General features: G+C 37.9%; 1 protein-coding gene across 1 annotated transcript in view; it reads right to left on the bottom strand.

Moving 5' to 3' along the window:
- Positions 1-251: 251 nt before the first annotated feature.
- LOC126353898 (translation initiation factor IF-2-like) overlaps positions 252-18,905 on the bottom strand; it is a 278,434-nt gene continuing 259,780 nt past the window's right edge. Inside the window, exon 4 of the mRNA XM_050003122.1 lies at positions 252-341. The gene's annotated coding sequence lies outside the window, so the exon portion shown is untranslated. The remainder of the gene's footprint in view (positions 342-18,905) is intronic.

Raw genomic sequence — 18,905 nt, 5'->3', positions numbered from 1 at the left:
TGATATGACCAGCACATTGAAAAAATTGTATCTTCAGTGAAAGAGAGAAAATATTCCGTAGTCAAAAGAAGAATTTTTCACGTTGCCTTCATAATGCAAGGCAACATCATCTAGTTGCAACATAATTCAAAGCTACATCATTAAGCTAAATACAAAATACTGAAGTAATTACACTTTTTATGTATATAAGACCTTATACAACAGTATTCTTGATATTTCTGATTTCACCAGAGTTCTAAGTTCTTGAATGTCGCAGTTTCAATAATTCAATTAGCATTACCCTGTTTCTATGATTGGCAGCCATGCGTTTGGCACCATGTAAAGGCGTCTCCATTAGTATTCTACAAAATAAAGACATAAGTCATTAGAATGTGTTCTATGTTTGTTAAAAGCTCATATCAGAATATTACAGAAATTTTACTCTTTTTTTCATTTATCTTGAGATGTGGTTGTGCGTCATTTCCTCAAACCATTATTTTTTTAGTTTTCAACATAACAGATTGATCCTGATGTGCTAGACGAGAAATGAACTGTAAATGATGTACTAGAAACACAGTAGAGAATTAAAATGAACTTTGTCTTAAGAGATCTCATTTAGTGTATGCTTTTATAACAGAGATTTTGAGTAGCAACAAACAGTGTTTCTATGGCAAGTGTGTAGAGTACCAGAAATTTTTGATTCACTTTAGCCTTCAGCATTAATACACCATCCACATGCAAGGTAAACTTTGCAACAACACCATTCTTAATGTAAAATTTAATTCCTCTTATTAGGATTATGTCATGAAAACCACTTATTTGCATCCAAGAGAGATAACCAAAAGCAATCTTAGTTAAGCCCTACACTGCTAATGCAGTGTAGTCTTGTAACTTCAGAATTAGCCTTGAAATAGACTGTGAAGTATACATGGGTCTTCAGTTATTTTCTAATTACTGATGGACATAATTAACTCATTAACTCTTGGTAAGAATTAAACTTTAACATTTTGTTATGAAGACTAATTATTGGTGAAATGAAAGTCACAGTTACAAGAAATGAGAAAAATTTAAACTTAACGGTTTTTGTTTTTAAAATGTGTTTTTAGCTATTTTTATTGAATCTGACAAACATTTAAATGACAAAATGTCACAGAACACATCATCCAGAACATATTAATAAGAAAATCACAATAATAAAATTGTGAACTATGAAATTTCAAGATTAAAATAACATCAAACATAATACAACAAACAAACAAGAATATACTTGCTCTGAGTTATAATGTCAATAAAATCATTCATTTCAAGATGAATTTTTTATTACAGAATTAAGTATTCATATCATTTAAATGCAATAAGTTTCAACAAACAAAAGAACAATTAGCATGAGGAAGCAGTGAACATATGATGTATTTTGATTATTGTAGACTTTTGTTGCACTTGCTAACCATGACACTGAAGAAGAAAGATGAAAAAGGGGTTATGTGTCTCATTGTCACATAGTGCTTATGTCTCTAAATGAGAAACACAAAACTTACTAGGGAGGTACATATGAATTTGGCAAATTGTAGCTAGACAAGTTATACAAAACATAGTCTGTTGACGAGTATGATGAGTATTACATTTTCAATAACAAAATAATTATATTCAACAGACATTATTTCTGAATTTGTGCTAGTATATAAAATATATCAATACCGAATTAGAAATACATTATTTTCATTTACTTATAAAAATAAAGTAACAGTAATATAGATATTTATAGGTGCTTACTAGCCTTCGCAATATTACGTACCTACTCAAAAAATTGCCTTAAAATATTACATATCACTGAATAATTATTACACATTCAGTTTCTATGGTTTACCTTAGAAACTTCAGTTTCTATGTGTTCTATTAATATCAGCTGCATTAGAGTATTAGAGTACCATTTATAGAACTTGTTTTCAAGTTTGCATTTGAGCAGTAAGTAAGCTTTATTTTCATGTTGTTGTTGTGGTCTTCAGTCCTGAGACTGGTTCATTTTCATAACAAGCCATAAATAAATTTATGTAAGAATATAAGTTGTTATGATAAGGTTATCTAATAATGGATATATCTGTCTGCTGTGTCCTTAATTTTCCTCATGTTTCGCTTTCTTCTGACACTCCACAAATTTCCTTGAAACAAAGATTGAACAGTTGACGTGAAACAATGTGCCTCCCAAATTTCTGACTTCAAGATTCTGCATCTATATCACCATTCCTATTAACTTTATTACTGCTGTTGTATATGGGTATTCTCATATTTTGAGTAGCGCTGTAAATTAACCAACTATGAAAACGGTAAGCAAGCAAACAGAGTATATATACTGAATACAGTACATGACATAGTCATAAACACAATAGAGCAGCATTAAATTTTATTATGACTTCTAGTCTATGACACCTACAAATGAAAAGTTAGGTGATATCTACTCCTGGAATATCCAGTGATAGTACAATGTTCATAAACATACTGTACAGTCTGTGCTGCCTAAAGAATTACCCTCAGCTATATCTGGGACCTTGAAGATACGGAGTCAAAGTATGTGACAAGTGTGCAAATGCAAAGGGGAAAGAATTTCCCACATGGTAACATTGTACCAGTTATTAGGGTTTCTTCCTGTTCCATTCACTTACGGAGTGTGGGAAGAATGATTGTTTGAATGCCCTGTACTTGCAGTAATTATTATAACCTTATCCTCACGATTCCTGTGATAGCGATATACGCAATTTATTGTAGTAGTATATTCCTAGGGCAATCATTTAAAGCTGATTCTTGAAAGTTTGCTAACATACTTTCATGGGACAGTTTATGTTCATCTTCAGGAGTCTTCCAGTTCAGTTTCTTCAGTATCTGTGTGACACTCTCCCATGGGTTAAAAAAACCGGTGACTATCATACTGCCCTTATCTGTATACATTCAATATACCTGTTAGTCCTATCTGGTAAGGGTCCCGCATACTTGAGCAATAGTCTATAATTGGTCACAAGAGTGATTCGTAAGTGGTTTCCTTTGCAGATTGATTGCACTTCTCCAGTATTCTACCAATAAACAGAAGTTTAACACCTGGTTTACCCACAGCTGAGCCAATGTGATCTTTCCATTATTTATCCTTACAAGTGTCGCACCCAGATATTTGTACGAGTTGGTCAATTCCAACAGTGGCTCACTGATATTGTTGTCATAGGATACTATGTATTTATGTAGCTTCTTTCAGATAGTACTTCATAACAGATAACTGCATCATCTCCAAAAAGTCTGTTTTAACTATTAGTATTGTCTGCATGTACAACATGAGGTGCAAGGGTCCCAACCCACTTCCTTGGAGCACAACTGAAGTTACATTTACATCTGGTGACTCTCCTTCGAAGATAAATGGCTGTGCCTTCCTACCAAAAAGTCCTTAATCCAGTCGAAAATTTCACTTGATACCTCATATGAACGTACTTTTGACAACAAATGTAGACATGGTACTGAGTTAAATTCTTTTCGGAAATCAAGAAATACTGTAACTACCTGATTGGCTTATTCCAAAGCTTTCAGTATGTCATGGGAGAAAAGAGCAAGTTGGGTTTCACAAGATCAATGTTTTCGATATCCATGCTGGTTGCCATAGGGAAGGTCTTTCTGTTCAAGATATCTCATTGTGTTTGAGCTCAGAGTGTGTTCTAAGATTCTGCAACTAATCCATGTCAAGGAAACTGGAGGTAGTTTTGTGGATCACTTCTACTACCCTTTTTCCTAGACAGGTGTGGCCTGTACCTTTTTCCAGGAATTGGGCACAGTTTTTTGTTGGAGGGATCTACGACAGATTATAGTTAGAAGAGGGGCTAACTCAGCCACAAAATTAGTATGGAATCTGACAAGGTTTACATTAGGCTGTGGAGGTCTGTTCAGTTTTAACGATTTCAGCTATTTCTCAACACCATTGACACTAATATTTATTTTATTCATAATTTCATTGATATGAGGATTAAAATGGGGCGATTCTCTTGGGTGTTCCTCTGTAATGGAGCATTTGAAAATGGAATTAATCATTTCAGTTTTTGCTTTGCTTCTCTCAATTTCAGTTCCTGTCTCATTTGCTAGTGCTGGACACTAACTTTGAGCCTTTATGCACGATAAGATTTACTTTAGGTTCTGTGAAACATCATTTGATAATCTTCTGATACAGTAGTCAATGAAGGCACCATGTATTGCTGTCTTGGCTGCCAGACACGTTTCATTCAGCATCTCTTTGTCTATAGCCCTACACTGTTTTACAACTATTGTGCAGTAATCTGTGTTTCTTAAGAAGTTTCTTTGCACTGACTTTTATACTAAGGAGATTCTATCCCATTATGAACTTTTCTACTGGATACATATCTATCGAGTGCATGGTCAACAGTTTTACAAACTTGAGCCTACCACTAACAAAGCTGTAATTTTTCAATTTATTGTTGGATGATTAAAGTCTTCACTGATGGTTACAGTATGATTAGGGAACTTATGTACTCACTCAAATCTTGATTATCTACCACACTAGCAGCAGCAACCGATCTAACAACTGCTCAGACACTTGTCTTACATAGGTGTTGCCGACTGCAGCGTCGTATTCTGCCCAGTTTCGAATCTCTGTATTTTGATATGCATGCCTATACCAGTTTCTCTGGCGCCACAGTGTATAATTATAATGGTCTTTGTACTAATTGCACATTCACTCTGTTTAAAGCAATGTTACATAAAACATACAGCCACTAGTAAACTGCTGTAGTTGTATATGGACTTCTTGAGAGAAACACATAAACACATAAAGCTCCGCTGCTTAAAGATCAAAATCAGCTCTAGGTTAAAGAAGCAAACCTATGTCCATGATGCTTGTGTAGACATTGGCGATAACCACGGGATTCAGACCAATCAATCTGCGCAGTCCTTTACATTCAAAATTGTGTAGAATTAGTCAGTTAACACAGTAAGAAGTGAAAGATTCTTCTCATGAAAAATCACTTGCAGTTTGGGAAGAATACAAACTTAGTACATTTTAGTTGTGGGATACTCATGCATTTTGGAGAACATTTTTGTAAATTAAACTATAGGTGCTGAAAACTGCTTAAACGGTTTTGGCTCTTTGACACGTTGTGACAAATATTAAAAACTACAGTAATTGACAGTTTTGAATTTCACGCGGAATGAATCTAACAGTTCCTCGTCCTGAAGACGAAGCTAAGCTTTCGCGGTCTGTCACCAGGAAGCGCTGTGACCTGCAGACCCGATGCCAGCGGAGCGCAGCCGATCGGTTCACTCGATCGTCAGCAACATTTGCTGCCCTTGTATAGGCGAAAGGTGTGGAGCAGTGGCCACGAAACTGCGACCCGCGGGCCGCATGTGGCCCGAATCACATGTTCGTGCGGCCCACGGTTCTCAGCCGTCTTAGCAACTAATAGACGAATCCAAAAACGTCAACTAACGTTATAAGATGCATAAGAGTGCTGTTTTTTGTTCAGTAACGAACAAAAGCACTTACAGACTCTATTATATTTTAAGGCGTGTCAAATTCTAATTAATGTTAGTGAATCCAGAGGTGAGCCAAGTACATTTGACAGCCGCTGTAGCGAGGTTTGAGGATGTGAAAGGGAGAAGATTTTATTGTTTATCTGCCAGTACCCACAACTCACGGGCTTGCATGACTCGTATCGATCAGCTGCTACGGTACAAATTTTGATCCAGAAGTAACGTGAATTCAAAAAGGCACATTACAGAGACGATCATCTTCAAAAGCGGCACACATTTGTAACAAACTAGATGCAATTGAATTAAGAATGTTATAATACAATGCAATGAATGGAAGAAATACGTCATTCAAAACATTTAGTAAACATTCGTAAGCGTGTCTCGTATTGCATAAGGCATTTAAATTCAAGTATAATTATTGTTATTAATAAATTAATCATCCGCTCTCATGGACATAAAGTTTTCCGTGATTTCTCTAAATCGCTTGAGGCAATGCTTCCTTGGAAATAGCACGCCTAACATCCTTCCTAATCCAGTGGGATCGATGACCTCGCTATTTGGTTCAAAAATCAAATGGCTCTGAGCACTATGAGACTTAAACTTCTAAGGTCATCAGTCCCCTAGAACTTAGAACTACTTTAGCCTAACTAACCTAAGGACGTCACACACATCCATGCCCAAGGCAGGATTCGAACCTGCGATCGTAGCGGTCGCGTGGCTCCAGACTGTAGCGCCTAGAACCGCTTGGTCACCCCGGCTGGCCGCTGTTTGGTCCCCTCCCCTAAATCAACCAGTCAACCTGCAGTGTCATACCTTTGGCGTCGCTGAGGGTGACAGTAAACTGAAACAGCACAGTCGACACAAAGTGTTCCGAATGGTGCTGAATGTGATGATCAGTACTCGGGGACCGACGGCCAACTTACCGCAGCCTTTGTACAGCTGTAGTCCGTTCATCATAAGAATAAACCAGATGTAAACAAACACAAACGCGACGATTACTCAGTAACTGTAGCACGCGTACACTGGTTTTGTTACGTTCTTGGAAGTAGGTCCTACTTAAGTGTTATATGCCTCATTACTAAGCTACGTTAAATGATACTTTAATAAGATAAAAAAGAAACACAAAGTACATCTATTTAAAAAAGCTGATAAAATGCTGTTAACGCCTTATTAAGAGACAGTCTCCAATCCTTCCGATCTGATCATGTAAGCGTAGAAAAGGTGTGGAATGATTTCAAAGAGAAAGTATGGACAGCAACTGATATCGCATAAATTAATAAGTGATGGTACCGATCCCCCATAGTACACAAAATGAGTCAGATCGCTGTAGCAGAAGCAACGAAAAAAGCATGCCAAATTTAAACGAAAGCAAAATCCCCAATACTGGCAAAGTTTTGCAGAAGTTTGTAAGATAGCGTGTTCTTCAAAATGAGATGTTTTCAATAATTTCAACAACGATACTCTGTCTTGAAATTTGGCAGAAAACCCAAAGAGATTCTGGTCATAAATAAAGCAGTCCGGTGGCAAGATGCAGTCAATACCTTCAGTGCGCGATAACAACGGTGAAGTGCCTGATGACAGTGCCACTAAAGCACAGTTATTAAACAGGATTTACCGACACTTCTTCAGCAAAGAAGACGAAGTAAGCATTTCTGAATTCCAACCAAGAACAACGATCAAGACGAGAAACATAGAAGTAGATATCCTCAGTGTAGCAAAGCAACATAAATCATTTAATAAAGGCAAGGACTCCGGTCCCGTTTGTATACAAGTCAGGTTCCTTTCAGGGTATGCTGATAGAATAGCTCCATATTTAGCAATTATATACAACCTCTCAATCATAGTAAGATCCGTACCTAAAGATTGGAAAATTGCTCAAGTCACACGAATACCCAAAAAAGGGAAATAGGAGTAATCCTCTGAATCACAGGACCATATCAATAATATCGATTTGCAGGAGGCTTTTGGAACATATACTGTGTTCGAACATTATAAATTACCTCGAAGAAAACGGTTTATTGACATATAGTCAGCACGGATTCAGAAAACATCGTTCTTGTGAAACACAACTAGCTCTTTATATGCATGAAGTAAAGAGTGTTATCGACAGGAAATGTCTAACCGATTCCATATTTTTAGATTTCCAGAAGGCTTTCGACACCATTCTTCACAAGCGTCTTCTAACCAAACTGCGTGCCTATGGAATATCGCCTCTGTTGTACGACTGGATTCGTAGTTTCCTGTCAGGAAGGTCACAGTTTGTAGTAATAGACGGAAAGGTATCGAGTAAAACAGAAATAATATCCGGTGTTCCCAAAGGAAGGGTTATAGGTCGTCTACTGTTCCTGATCTACAGGGTGAGTCACTAACTATTGCCACTAAGAATAACTTCGAAAGTATGATAGGAGTTGAAACGTTTATGGGACAAACGTTGCATGGGAGAACAGGGGCCATAATATGACGTTGGTTTTTTGTTGCCAGGTGGGGTTGCTTCAGAGGTATGAAGGTCAACTTCGGTTTTTTTTTAATGGGACGCTATAGTTTGCTATTTATTTTCTGGTAGCGGCTATCGAGACGAATCCAATGATGTATAACAGTAAGGTGTTTGAAAGTCAACGATGGTCAAAAAGGTTACATGAACGTCCATTTACGGAAGGTGTTCGAAGTGATGACCATTGGTATCAATGCACTGCTGCAGTCTTCTTATCGTGGACTGTGGTATTCCTCATCATTTCGGCACTTATCGAAGCACATGCGCTGACAATTCTCTCTCACATATCTTCAGGTGCAGTTGGAACATCTTTATGAACAATGTCTATTACGAATCCCCATAAGAAGAAACCCAGAGGCGTCAAGTCTGGTGAACCCATGACACATCTCCTCCCCATCCAATCCAACGATTAGGGAACTGTCTCTGCAACTCATTTCTAGCTATCAGCGAAAAATGTGCCTGACACCCATCGTGTTGATACCACATTCTGTTCCTTGTTCCTAAAGGTATTTCTTACAATAACATAACTAATGTTTCTTGCATGAATGTGGTGTACTGCCTACCATTAAGATTTCCCTCGATGAAATAGGGGCCTATAATTCTGTCCTCCAGAATACCACACCATACATTCACCGACCACGGTTTTTGGTGTGTAACATGTCGCAGCCAACATGGATTTTCAGTTGCCCAGTAATGCATCTTACGCAAATTAACATTTCCATGGTTCGTGAATGTAGCCTCGTCAGTAAATAAAACCAATTAATAAATGAGTCATCCCTCTGAATCTGAAGTTGAGCCCATCGACAGAATTCAATGCGACGCATACAATCCGTACCATTTAATTCTTGGTGGAGACTGATATGATAAGGATGATATTTATGGCGATGCTGAACACGAACGACACTATTCTGGTTCATGCCAGATTCCCTTGAGATTTGACGCGAACTAACACAAGGATCTCGAACCACAGTGGCAAGGGTACCAATTTCGGTTTTATTCTCAATTTATCATACACATATTTAAATGAACGACGTGTAGGGTGAGTACGATGAGGATATCTTTCTGCGTATAAGTCTATAGCTCTCAATGAAACTCGCTGGCATTCTCCGTAAATGAGAAGCATATTGCCTTGTTCTTCGACGGAATACATCATTCACATTCGCTCGATTCGACGATACGAGTCTTACCGTTCCTATTAGTGTTGTATTGCGAAACCGTCGAGTGGTGTTTACATGTCAACAGCACGTTAGCTGGATACGCCTTATTCGACGAATATTCACTATTTGCACGTATACAAGAGAGAATTTTCAGAGCATGTGCTTCGATAAGTGCCGATGTGATAAGGAATAACACTCAACCCATGATAAGAAAATTGCAGCACTGTATTGATACCAATGGTCATTACTTCAAACACCTTCTGTAAATGGATGTTCATGTCACGTTTATGACCTTCGTTGACCTTTAAACACCTTACTGTTACACATCATTGGATTCATGTCGATGGTCGATATCATAAAATAAGTACCAACCTACAGCATCCTATTACAAAAAAAAGTGACCCCATCTAGCAACAAAAAACCAACGTCATATTATGGTCCCTGTTGTCCAATGAAACATTTGTCCCAGAAACTTTACAGCTACTATCATACTTCCAGAGTTATAGGTGGCAATTGTTAGTGACTGACCCTGTATATTAACGACATAGGAGACAATCTGAGTAGCCCTCGTAGATTGTGTTCCAGATGATGGTGTCATTTACTGTCTTCTAAAGTCATCAGATGACTAAAACGAATTGCAGAATGATTTAGATAAGATATCTGTATGGTAGCAATTGACCCTGAATAAAGAAAAGTGTGAAGTTAAGCACGTGAATACTAAAAGAAATCCGCTAAATTCGATTACGCGGTAACTCGTACAATTTGTGCAAATGTCTAAGAGCACTATGGGACTTAACATCGGAGGTCATCAGTCCTGTAGAACTTAAAACTACTTAAACCTAACTAACTTACGGACATCACGCACATCTATGCTCGAGGCAGGATTCGAACCTGCGACCGTAGCAGTCGCGCGGTTCCAGACTGAAGAGCCTAGACCCGCTCGGCCACACCGGCCAGGGCAACTCACACAATTCTGAAGGCTGTAAATTTAATTAAATACTTAAGGATTACAATTACAAATAACCTAAATCGGAACGGTCACATACCTAATGTTGTGGGTAGAACAGACCAAAGACCAAAATTCATTGGAAGAACACTTAGAAGGTGCAAAAGGTCTACTAAATAGACTGCTTACACCACACTTGTCCGCCCTATTCTGGAGTATTGCTGCGTAGTATGGGAACCATATCAGGTGGGACTGACGGATGACATCGAAAAAATTGAAAGATGAGGAGCTCGTTTTGTATTATCCCGAAAGAGGGGAGATAGTGCCACATACATGATACGTGAATTGGAGTGGCAACCGTTAAAACAAAGGCGTTTTTCGTTGCAACGGGATCATCTCGTGAAATTTCAATCGCCAGTTTTAACCTCCGAATTTCGAAAATATTTTGTTGGCACTCACCTACATAAGGAGAAATGATCATCGAGATAAAATAAGAGAAATCAGGGCTCGCACAGAAAAATTTAAGTGCTCGTTTTTCCCGCCACTGTTCGAGAGTGAAATGGTAGAGAGACAGCTTGAAGGTGGTTCATTGAACCCTCTGCCAGGCACTTCACTGTGAATAGCAGCTTAATCACACAGATGTAGATGTAGAAGATATTCTAATGTATTAAAAATATCAACATTTTACTGAATCATCCTTTAACTATGTAGTTTTTATTTCAAAAATGTACACAGCCACAGTGTTTGTGCTGTAATTGTCGCGCCGTTAGTACGCAGCATGAGAATGACTGAACCTGCTTCCTGCTCCGTAGTGAAAAACGCTTGTGGAACGCGATTATAAAGTGCCGATAAGGAGATCATTCTTAACGTTTTCCATACATTTTCAGGAAAAAATTGGCTTTGAAGTTTTATGGCGCACTGTATTTGATACAGTTGAAAAGGCATACAAACTGGATGTACAGCGGAATCGGTAGGGTAAGAGACGTATAATGTGGCGCAGTTCATGGATCGTTGTTTCAAGTTTCGCCTTGCTCATCCTTTCTTCCCGTTATATTTGAAATACATACATTTCGTAATTGTTAAATTCGTCTTCATATTTTATGAATAATGCAGCTCTTCTTGTTTCTAGTTACATATTGCATGCGAAATCCCTGTTTTCATTTTAAATATAAATTCTAAAGTCTCCATCTAAAAGATGGAGAAGATCGTTGATAAAGGTTGCTGAAATTAAGAAAGCATAAAATTTAATTATTAGGACAAAAATGAAGAACCAAATACTATGCTTGTAGACTACGTCCATTGTTTCATACGTCAGACGTAATCTCACACGAACCAGAGTGATAAGTGCCGTAGAAACATGAAAAGCAGTCATTTTCACAGCATCGAGCAAACCATACAAATGCTACATTTTTACATTTGCCGTGTACCAATATGAACATGACAGAAGTGATCTGGAACCAAGTAAGGGATTTGTCGCGAAAAATAAGAACACTGTTAAGCAGCCAGACGAACCGGAACTAAGGCATGTAGCTTTTTCACATGTCACTGCCGAACGGTGGCGTGGTATAGAACGGCACGTCGTAAAAGAAGAGGAGAAAATGAGGAGGATTCTGTTGTAGATCGACTCGTTATCAACGTAGCAGTTGTTAGTTCAAGAACTGAAATGTATTTTTCGGATTCGAATAAGGAAGGAGCTAAGAGACGACTGACTGTAATTAATACTTTCATTGGCTTAGATACACAGCAATACGTTGAAATCCCTGCAGTACGCTTTCTGCATCACACATAGCTCGCTCAAGAAAATTACCCTGCTTTTAATTTAGGAATTTTCATCACTTTACTTTGTGGTTAGAACACTAAGCATTTTATGCTTTTCGTCTGGTCACCTAAGAAGCGGGCGGTAGCGCTGGAGATTAGCCGAATATTATTTCATTCTCTTTAAAAATTAAATGACAGTCGAAGCTAAATGTTTCTCTGCTCGTCTCTTTTTACGTCTAAACTGGCAACTACTCACATCATTGCACGTTAGTTGGACCAGCTGCCTGGCCAGTGATGTCCAAGTTACGTGAGGCGGCAAAACTGTTTTCGTGCATTTTCGCTCTATGTATGTGCGTGTCACACAGCATAAGACGTATGTTAATGATCTTACTTGACTGTACTGCATGCAGCTTGGCTTCCGCTCCACGTGAAACGAAATCCGGTGAGATTCAAGCAAACGTAGAAGAACACATGGTGCAATGTTTGTATCACGTTTATTCTTTTGTTGAACACACTATAGTTTTTCGGACTCATATAATAGGAATTTATGTAAGTACCAATTAATAATGAGGTGGGTACATCTGCGGCCCGAGGTGCTCCCTTACAGTGTCAGTATTGGTTCCTCACCAAAAAGTTTGATGAACACTGGTGTGGAGGATTCTTGTAAGCGCTCTCTTGATTTTCGGACGATCAGTGGCCGTTTACGTGGCTTTCACGAGTTTGAAGATCCAGACTGTAAATTTTGCTGGCGGTTATGTTAGCTTTTTGCCGATCGATTACGTTATTCCTTTTTTCGTGTGAAAATACGTTTGAGACCTCGTAATTTTAAATACACTGAAGAGCCAAAGAAACTGGTACACTGCCTAATGTCCTGTAGGGCAACCACGAGCACGCAGAAGTTCCGCAGCACGACGTGACACGGACTCGACCAGTATCTGAAGTAGTGCTGGAGGGAATTGACACAATGAATGCTGCAGAGATATCCGTAAATCCGTAAGAGTATGAGGGGGTGAAGCTCTCTTCTGAACAGTATGTTGCAAGGCATCCCAGATATGCTCAATAACGTTGATGTCTGGGGAGTTTGGTGACCAGTGGAAGTGTTTAAACTCAGAACAGGGTCCGTGGAGCAACTCTATAGCAGTTCTGGACGATAGGGGTGTCCCATTGTTGTACTGGAATTGCCCAAGTCCGTCGGAACACACAATGGACATGAATGGATGGAGGTGATCAGACAGGATGCTTACGCCATGTTCAAACTCATTTAAATATTGATAACTTGCCACTGTAGCAGCACTAACCGATCTAACAACTGCGCCAGACAGTTGTCTTACATAGGCGTTGCCGACCATAGCGCCGTATTCTGCCTGTTTACATATCTCTGTGTTTGAATACGCATGCCTGTACCAGATTCTGTGGCGCTTCATTGTAGTTTTCTGCGTGAACCACATATCTACTACTGTATCCTTCAGTCAAGCACGTACGTGGTATTTACTGCATCTCTTTTCAGGGAAGAACCGTAATAAAATTATTATGCCTGTTACAAAAAGCATGATGATATACAAATTATGTGTGAAAACTTGTATTTTTAAATAGTTTTCTCTATGGCAATACTTTAAATTTGGGTCATGTTGCAGCCACGTGGGAGATACTTCATTGTTCGTTGTTTTTGGAGCTTCAGCGGATAATTGATAGGATTTTGTTTAAATTTGGGCCATGTTGCAGCCTCGTGGGGGTTACTTTATAGTTCGTTGTTTTGGAGCTTCAGCAGATAACTGATAGGACTTTGTTCCAGTAGTATATCAAAGGAAAGATCACTTCTTGGTATACACTTTATCTATATTTTATTCACTGTGGTCGCTGTCTAGATTAGCTTTGCAGATGTGGTTTACTTGATTACAAATGCTACGTATCAGATTGCGCCGTCACCTTCCTTGTCCCAACACCTGGTGCATGCTAGAGTTCAGAAATTTAGTGGGCAACTACCAGTGGATGTCTGAGCAAATGACTGCTTCCTTTTGGAAACTATATGTAATTACTGATTCCTCGACCCTGACCAGCACTGTGAAAGGTTAATTAAATAAAAGTTTGTCTGTCTAAATTCACCTTTGAGTATCACATTGATTATCAATAGTATTTGAGTATTAAATAGTTAATAGAGGGAATGTTTCTGGCTAGAATTGTGTACGTTAATTTTTATTGTGTCTCAGCTGCAACGAAAGTATATTTCCCCAGTGGAAACCTGAGGTAAACATTTGTGAGTGGCCAAACTTTTCATCATGTACAATTGCATTGTTTCGACCAACAACTGGAAGTACACTCGTTTGTGCAAGTTTCTTTTGCAGTGAAAAAAGGAAGAGCTTTTACAGTTTTTATATCATTGAGGGGTACTGATGCCTTCTTGCATATTTTAGCTATGTGCAGCAGCTCGTGGTCGCCAGAGTACACAGATGTGATTGGTTCGCTATATTCCACTGAATAATTTAATACTGTTATTGTTATTTTGCATGGTATTTATTAAATAATCATTTTACTCATTAGAATACAGAATACTTCATAATTAGTTATTTTAGTCTACAAAATGAAGCCAATTGTACAAATAATGTTTTGAAAACGGATGCATATTTTTGTGTAAATCTTGTATCTAAAATCAATAAAAAATCACCGAAGAAAATTACCATATAACGAAAAATGTTCCTTCCTCCAGAAAAAATTCATGTACAAATGGGCCAGATTAAATGCTAATTGACCCTAATCACTTCTTTCTCCATCATGTCCACTCTTTAAGCAACTTCAAATTACTATTTGTTATGACAGAAGTATAGCAACGAAGACAGAAAGGGCTGGTTACCTATTACGGGAACACGGAGAATCTCACACGTTTATGACGCTACTTTCATCAACCCTTACATGCTGGTGACTACTTAATTCAGATTAACATCCGTGTTACCTGTCATTAAATAATTCTTAACGATCATTTCACGTTTTTCAACGGGCCGATCCCTTGTTTATGGACTAAAATCTCTGCAGGTCATGTCTCGAAAGCGAATTTGGCGTACGTAAATGCAAAGTGAGCGACGTCAGACGGACGTGGTAGCAAATATAGTAAAATCAAAGTAAGACAGCAGTCATATCACACGTTAACCTAAGGGCAGATACAGCAACCTTTCAGTAGATATAAGCAACTGAAATCTAGTTATAGGCCCATCACAGAACCCTGAACCCCTCTTGGAGAATAAGATGTTAACAGTAGCCCATCATGCTTCTGGAAAGTTCTCATGAACTCAGTTGCGATAGAACTAGGAATCTGCTCTGTTTGTATTTTATGTGATATTAAGGATACAGGTTACTTATATATGGTGGAAAAATAGAAATTTTTTGGCTTCATTAAATTCTATAGTCTTTCCTGATTACATTGATATATATTTGATAGGGTTTCAAATGAAAGATGACCTATATATACCAAATTTTAAAGTTGCGGTCATGTATGCTGCCACGACCCCTTTATTACTGTAACAGAAACCAGTATTATTTCTAAAAGAACTGTGTACTTTCTGTTTCCAGCGATTATACCTATGATACATTGCATATGTTGATAAAAGTGCAGGTTTCTAGTGTCTGTAAATGATTATCTTTGCTAGTATTTATTTTTGTTTAGCTGAAACAGTTTGTTCACGTGTTACTGACTGTTTGCTGCCCAAGTGCTTCATATACTTGTGGAAGTACAGATCCTTTAGTTGCAATAAATACGAACTATGCCATGCATCAAGAAATTCAATAAAAGGAAATTACATAGTAACCACTTCAGAAACAAAACAAGCCACACTGTTGAAAGTAACCTATGTATCAGTTCTTCAGGTAAGAAACTCCCACATAGCACACATCCTAGTTATTCAATGTTGTTGATGTGGGTATCTTATCTTCTTTGATAAAGGACGTGGTGAAATACAAACAATGTGATGGTATAGGCTGTCTGGAAATAACTGAACAATAAAGTAGCAGGAAGAGTTTAGCATCAAAATTAGTTGTTCTGGATAGATCCTGCAATAAATCTACCTCTAAAATGACTTAGAACATTGTGCATAATTTATATGATGCGAGTTTGAAGTTAGAAAGAGGAAAACAGGCTGATTAAACGTTTTGTGGTTTGACGGATCTTCCTTCTCCTCCCAGTAGGTTCAGCAAGTACATAAAAATACGATTGTGTCTAAATCATCTATGAAATGTGCAGTAGAGGAAACTGTAAATTTTAGTGGATCCAGGGACATTGCTGTCGCACTTGATGGTACATGGCAACTTCGAGGACATCGTTCCCTGAATGGTGTTGTAAGTGCTACTTCTCTGGAGAACGGATAAATTGTTGATATTGAGTGCTTATCTAAGTACTGTCATACTTGCCATGGTAACACTGAAGGACATATTGAACATCAGTATTCTAAGAATTATGATAGTTTCAGAGTTCGGTGCCCATTTATAACATTAGATATACGAAGTACCTAGGCGATGGGGACTCTAAAGCTTTTAATAAAATTAATGAGTCCAATGTTTATGGTGATATCTTGGTAACAAAACTGGAGTGTTGTGGACGTTTGCAAAAGAGGATGGATGCTAGATTGAGGAAGCTACAAACAGAAATGAGAGGAAAGTTGCTATCTGATGGAAAATCCCTGTCTCGCCGAAGCAGATTGACAGAAACTGAAATAGACCTTCTTCAGAGTTATTTTGGACTAGCCATTAGACGAACTGCATCTCTAAATGATATTACAGAAATGAGAAAAGCTGTATGGGCCACCTACTTTCATAAGTTGTCCACAAATGACCACTCTGTTCATGGACTTCGCCCTAAAGGAGCAGATTCTTGATGTCGTTACCAAAAAGCAAAAGAAAGTGGTCAAATACACCATCCTAAGCATTCCCTTCCCGAGCCTGTTATGACTGAAGTAAAATCAATTTTTAGAGACCTGAGTGACTATGTTTTGCTTAGTGAATGTCTTCATGGGGCACTCAGAATACAAATGAAAGTTTCAACCATTGCAGATGGGAAAGATTACATTACACATTGGTGTACTAGATGCAGTGATATGTTTCAATGATGGAGTAACAGGAAGGTTGGAAGCCCTGGGAAATTTAGGCATAAAATGTGGCTCTAATATGGAAGATTAAATGCTTGCGTGTAACTGACAATGGGTGCATGAAGCTGAAAGATTCGCTCTTCATGTTACCAAAGAGGCAAGAAGTGCTAAAAGGAATGCCAAGAGGAAGCTCGAAGATGAAGAAATGCTGCAGGATGAAGGCTATGCTTCAGGAACATTCTGAGGCACAGTTTAATTGGGCTCATACCTTCATTTGCAATATTCCGCAAGTTGTATTTTTCAGAATTCAGGTACAAGTATTTCCTAAAGTTTATGAAGCATTGCTCTAATTTTTTTCTGTAACTTGCAATTGTCTATGTAGTGTACCTCAGATTTACTGCAGAATAAACTAAATTATAGGAAAAAAACATTTTTATTGGAAAAAATTATAAAAATAAACTGTAATACACGACTTTTTACCCTTGTAATACACATAAGAGATGGAATTAAATAGGCCTAGTACCTCGGACATCATGTCATGCATATCTGGTAAAAATGTGGTCTCCTTCAAATGTCGAACATTGGATTAAATGGTACCTCAATTTGAGGAAGCATTTTGGAAAAAAATGCATCAATTTGTTTGTAATTTGTTTTAATAACCGTAAGCAGGTTCAAAAATATTCAAATTACTTTTGCTTTTGTTTAGAAAGTGTGCTCCATTACCTGATATCAGCAAAAAATTTGTAAAACATACACATTATAAACAGTGCCTGAAATAAACAGGTGTTAATTTTTACATAACATTGAGTCAGAAAAGTACCCTGAATCCTTAATAAGATATCCAGCCATGTAGACCGTAAGATTTTATTAGGCTCTAGAGGAGTTGAAATGGTATACCCTTTTAAGAACACCCATTCTATGGTTGGAGTCAAATTTTGACAATATAAAATAGATGATTATGATAACAAGTGATACGACAGAGATAAGTCTAAATTCAGTGTGACGATCCTCCCAAAGTTTTATGTTTGGTCCATTTCTGTTCTTAGTATACATAAATGACTTGCCTAGGATATTCGAGGGCTCTTGAAAACTGCAATATTCGCTGATTACACCAGTAAACTGATGAAAGGTGGAAACACTTTCAGGCCAGACTTAACCACGAGATTAATAGAAAAGGAACAACTGGGTCAGAGCAAGCAGTTTAACTCTTAGACTCGGAAAGCCATTTATTATACAGTTTAGAATGACTTAAAGATATATTTTGATATTATACTTCTTTTCTCATTTCACAGCTTTGGCAAGTTCTTTCCCATTGTCGTATTTCAAATTCGGCACATTTCATACAGTAGTTAAAATTCGGCATGGCTTTCACCATTTCCACTATTAGTCTGTTTCTTTCATTGATCCAGATATTTAGTGTCACACTGAAAATCTGCTCTACAAATGGACTGGACAGTGGCGCTTCCAGCACATGTTGAACAACTGTCATTTAATTATGTGCTTTGTATCTGTTAAAAATTTGTTTGAAATGTTTGAGTGTGGTTAAGTCCTAAATGAGTGGTTTGCCATTCAGTGCAAATATTTTTGTTGAAATAATTTATCAGCTTCATTATGTTCTCCATTTCAAGGGGCTCTTCAAGATTTAACTGAGAGCTAAGATTGTAAACTGAATCTTCACTGAAGTCAACTCATTTTTCTTGATATTCCACAATCCTGGTATAGACTTGCTGATGTTCTCGGACAAGGTTTGCTTGTTCATGTTATGAACATTTTTTGAGCTCTTGTAATCTTCAACATCCACTTCACAGTCGTTTTCCTGGGCTACAAATGTTGAAATAAGTTTGGGAGTATTATCTTCACCCTGGCTTAGAAAACAGGACTTCAACAATGGCCAGTTCTGGAGTTATCTATCTACAGCAGAAAAAGGAGTCAAAAAGAGTGTAGGAACATTCTAAAGTAGTGTGGAGTACTCTGACTGCAGGAAGTCAAAA

Source organism: Schistocerca gregaria, chromosome 3 (genome assembly GCF_023897955.1).
Source record: "Schistocerca gregaria isolate iqSchGreg1 chromosome 3, iqSchGreg1.2, whole genome shotgun sequence".
Lineage (NCBI taxonomy): Eukaryota > Metazoa > Arthropoda > Insecta > Orthoptera > Acrididae > Schistocerca > Schistocerca gregaria.
The sequence above is the reverse complement of the archived record's forward strand: the minus strand, read 5'-3'. Positions and strand labels throughout refer to the sequence as shown.